The sequence below is a fragment of the Pseudophryne corroboree genome, chromosome 1 (genome assembly GCF_028390025.1).
Source record: "Pseudophryne corroboree isolate aPseCor3 chromosome 1, aPseCor3.hap2, whole genome shotgun sequence".
Classification (NCBI taxonomy): domain Eukaryota; kingdom Metazoa; phylum Chordata; class Amphibia; order Anura; family Myobatrachidae; genus Pseudophryne; species Pseudophryne corroboree.
Window position 1 is genome coordinate 339,673,419 of NC_086444.1, and position 4,506 is coordinate 339,677,924.

Consider the following 4,506-nt stretch of genomic DNA (forward strand, 5'->3'; position numbering starts at 1 on the left):
TAAGATATACTTACTAAAAGGGAGGAAGCGAATAAACAAAATTTATTACAAATTTGAGGCGAAAAATATTTTTAGAAGGGCGAAAATATGTTTACTCCCTTTATGTATCAAAAAATTAATTTGTTTCTGAATTGAACAAATACTAGTGGGAGTAAATAGGCTCCATGGGGTTAAGTTATCCCATACCTGAATATCCAAATCAAACAAAAAACCCGGCAGTGCACATAGAACTGGAGCGGCTCATAAATATGAGAATAAAATACCTACGGTACCTAGTATTCCCTGGTGGTCTCCCAACCGGGTACTGACCAGGCCCTACAGTGTATGGCTTCCAAGATCAGACGAGGTTGGGCATACTCAGTGCGGTTTGACCGTAGGTGGGTGAGTCTCAAATTTTGTGCAATCAATTCCAGTGTGTGGTTATTTCAGGCAAATGTAATAACTCAGACGCTCTGATGATAATTACTCCCCCTAAAAATACAAGGGGAGATGAGGGTGGTGCTATGCAGTGGAAAAATACACCTTATTCTATTGGGTGTTATTTGTCCCCTTATGGGGATCTATCAGTAATGATCCCTAGGGGATGGTGTCTCCACTGAGTATTCCTAAATATCACATCACAGCTGTATATTAAAATAACATGAAAAAGATATATATAGCACGTTTCTCAAAGGATAACATATGATGTTTGTTGCACTTAATATCAGAATAAAAATGGATAAAGCGAATAACCCCTTATAATAGGCACTTGTGGTATTTGCAGCTACATGCTGATAATCCCTCTATATACAGAAAAAAAGGGTGTTATCCCCACTGTGTCCCTGAATTTGTTAGGGTACAGTGGAAGAACACTTGTATTGTGCCCATATGTGAACCCCCCTGGTGGAGAATAAGAAAGTCAATTGCAGTATAATGATAGCTGGGTACCTCACTGGGTGTAAATTTCAAACCTTATTGCCCGAATGTCTGTAATCATTGGTGGGCAGTGTGAGATCTGAGGTGTCCAGTAGGTATGGATAGTGATTTCCAGCCTGGGAGGATCCGAGTTGTGGAGCCGATGTTCGCGGTCCGTGCAACCGGAAGTTCAGGTGCCGTGACCGGAAGTAAATTACAGTGATCCTGCCGTATAAATCCAGTGATCCTGCCATATCAGTCCAGTGATCCTGCAGTATAATTACAGTGGTACTGGCGTATAAGTCCAGTTCAATGATACTGCCGTATATATATATATATATATATATATATATATATATATATACCCTGTTGCAAAGCCGATTACTGAGGTCATAACAACTATGCTGGTTTTAGACGTGCGTCCGGTATCCACTATTAGTGCAGTGGGACTGCAGTGCCAACCCTAGATGGGCCAGGTGTTTGTGCCACACACTTGTGTCGCTTAGCTTAGTCATACAGCTATCTCATTGCCCTCTTTTACTTCTTAGCATGATGTGCTGTTTGGGGACTATTTTTTTAAAGTGCCATCCTGTCTGACACTTCCGTATATGTCCAGTAGTACTGCCATTTAATTCCAGTGATTTGGACGTATAATTACGGTGATTCTGCAATATAATTACTAGTGATGTGCACCGGACATTTTTCGGGTTTTGTGTTTTGGTTTTGGATTCGGTTCTGCGGCCGTGTTTTGGATTCGGACGTGTTTTGGCAAAACCTCCCTGAAAATTTTTTGTCGGATTCGGGTGTGTTTTGGATTCGGGTGTTTTTTTACAAAAACCCCTCAAAAACAGCTTAAATCATAGAATTTGGGGGTCATTTTGATCCCATAGTATTATTAACCACAATAACCATAATTTCCAATCATTTTCAGTCTATTCTGAACACCTCACACCTCACAATATTATTTTTAGTCCTAAAATTTGCACTGAGGTCGCTGGATGACTAAGCTAAGCGACCCAAGTGGCCGACACAAACACCTGGCCCATCTAGGAGTGGCACTGCAGTGTCAGACAGGATAGCACTTCAAAAAAATAGTCCCCAAATAGCACATGATGCAAAGAAAAAAAGAGGTGCACCAAGGTCGCTGGATGGCTAAGCTAAGCGACACAAGTGGCCGACACAAACACCTGGCCCATCTAGGAGTGGCACTGCAGTGTCAGACAGGATGGCACTTCAAAAAAATAGTCCCCAAACAGCACATGATGCAAAGAAAAATTAAAGAAAAAAGAGGTGCAAGATGGAATTGTCCTTGGGCCCTCCCACCCACCCTTATGTTGTATAAACAGGACATGCACACTTTAACAAACCCATCATTTCAGCGACAGGGTCTGCCACACAACTGTGACTGAAATGACTGGTTGGTTTTGGGCCCCCACCAAAAAAGAAGCAATCAATCTCTCCTTGCACAAACTGGCTCTACAGAGGCAAGATGTCCGCCTCCTCCTCATCGTCCGATTCCTCACCCCTTTCTCTGTGTACATCCCCCTCCTCACAGATTATTAATTCGTCCCCACTGGAATCCACCATCTCAGATCCCTGTGTACTTTCTGGAGGCAATTGCTGGTGAATGTCTCCATGGAGGAATTGATTATAAATCATTTTGATGAATTATAATCAAATTCTGTCTGACGTGCCTACTTGGATGCGGTCACTAATATAATCCTCCACCATTCTTTCAATGGTGAGAGAATCATATGCAGTGACTGTAGACGACATGTCAGTAATCGTTGGCAGGTCCTTCAGTCCGGACCAGATGTCAGCACTTGCTCCAGACTGTCCTGCATCACCGCCAGCGGGTGGGCTCGGAATTCTTAGCCTTTTCCTCGCTCCCCCAGTTGCGGGAGAATGTGAAGGAGGAGCTGTTGACGGGTCACGTTCCGCTTGACTTGACAATTTTCTCACCAGCAGGTCTTTGAACCTCTGCAGACTTGTGTCTGCCGGAAAGAGAGATACAACGTAGGTTTTAAATCTAGGATCGAGCACGGTGGCCAAAATGTAGTACTCTGATTTCAACAGATTGACCACCCGTGAATCCTGGTTAAGCAAATTAAGGGCTCTATCCACAAGTCCCACATGCCTAGCGGAATCGCTCTGTTTTAGCTCCTCCTTCAATCTCTCCAGCTTCTTCTGCAAAAGCCTGATGAGGGGAATGACCTGACTCAGGCTGGCAGTGTCTGAACTGACTTCACGTGTGGCAAGTTCAAAGGGTTGCAGAACCTTGCACAACATTGAAATCATTCTCCACTGCGCTTGAGTCAGGTGCATTCCCCCTCCTTTGCCTATATCTTAGGCAGATGTTTAGGCTTGAATGGCTTTTTGCTGCTCCTCCATCCTCTGAAGCATATAGAGGGTTGAATTCCACCTCGTTACCACCTCTTGCTTCAGATGATGGCAGGGCAGGTTCAGGACTGTTTGCTGGTGCTCCAGTCTTCGGCACGCGGTGGCTGAATGCCGAAAGTGGCCCGCAATTCTTCGGGCCACCGACAGCATCTCTTGCATGCCCCTGTCGTTTTTTAAATAATTCTGCACCACCAAATTCAATGTATGTGCAAAATATGGGACGTGCTGGAATTTGCCCAGATGTAATGCACGCACAATATTGCTGGCGTTGTCCGATGTCACAAATCCCCAGGAGAGTCCATTTGGGGTAAGCCATTCTGCGATGATGTTCCTCAGTTTCCGTAAGAGGATGTCAGCTATGTGTCTCTTCTGGAAAGCGGTGATACAAAGCGTAGCCTGCCTAGGAACGAGTTGGCGTTTGCGAGATGCTGCTACTGGTGCCGCCGCTGCTGTTCTTGCTGCGGGAGGCAATACATCTACCCAGTGGGCTGTCACAGTCATATAGTCCTGAGTCTGCCCTGCTCCACTTGTCCACATGTCCGTGGTTAAGTGGACATTGGGTACACCTGCATTTTTTAGGACACTGGTGACTCTTTTTTGACGTTTGTGTACATTTTTGGTATCGCCTGCCTAGAGAAATGGAACATAGATGGTATTTGGTACCGGGGACACAGTACCTTAATCAATTTTCTAGTTCCCTGTGAATTAACGGTGTATACCGGAAACACGTTTTTCACCACCCAAGCTGCCAAGGCCAGAGTAATCCGCTTTGCAGCAGGATGACTGCTGTGAAATTTCATCTTCCTCGCAAAAGACTGTTGGACAGTCAATTGCTTACTGGAAGTAATACAAGTGGTCTTCCGACTTCCCCTCTGGGATGACGATCGATTCCCAGCAGCAACAACAGCAGCGCCAGCAGCAGTAGGCGTTACACTCAAGGATGCATCTGTGGAATCCCAGGCAGGTGAGGACTCATCAGACTTGACAGTGACATGGCCTGCAGGACTATTGGCTTTCCTGTCTAAGGAGGAAATTGACACTGAGGGAGTTGGTGGTGTGGTTTGCAGGAGCTTGGTTACAAGAGGAGGGGATTTAGTGGTCAGTGGACTGTTTCCACATTCACCCAAAGTTTTTGAACTTGTCAATGACTTCTGATGAATGCGCTCCAGGTGACGTATAAGGGAGGATGTTCCTAGGTGGTTAACGTCCTTA

The 4,506-nt window shown here is 45.1% G+C and overlaps 1 pseudogene; it reads right to left on the reverse strand.

Moving 5' to 3' along the window:
• Window positions 1-260: 260 nt before the first annotated feature.
• LOC134947376 (5S ribosomal RNA) lies at window positions 261-379 on the reverse strand (annotated as a pseudogene).
• Between the last annotated feature and the right edge of the window lie 4,127 nt (window positions 380-4,506).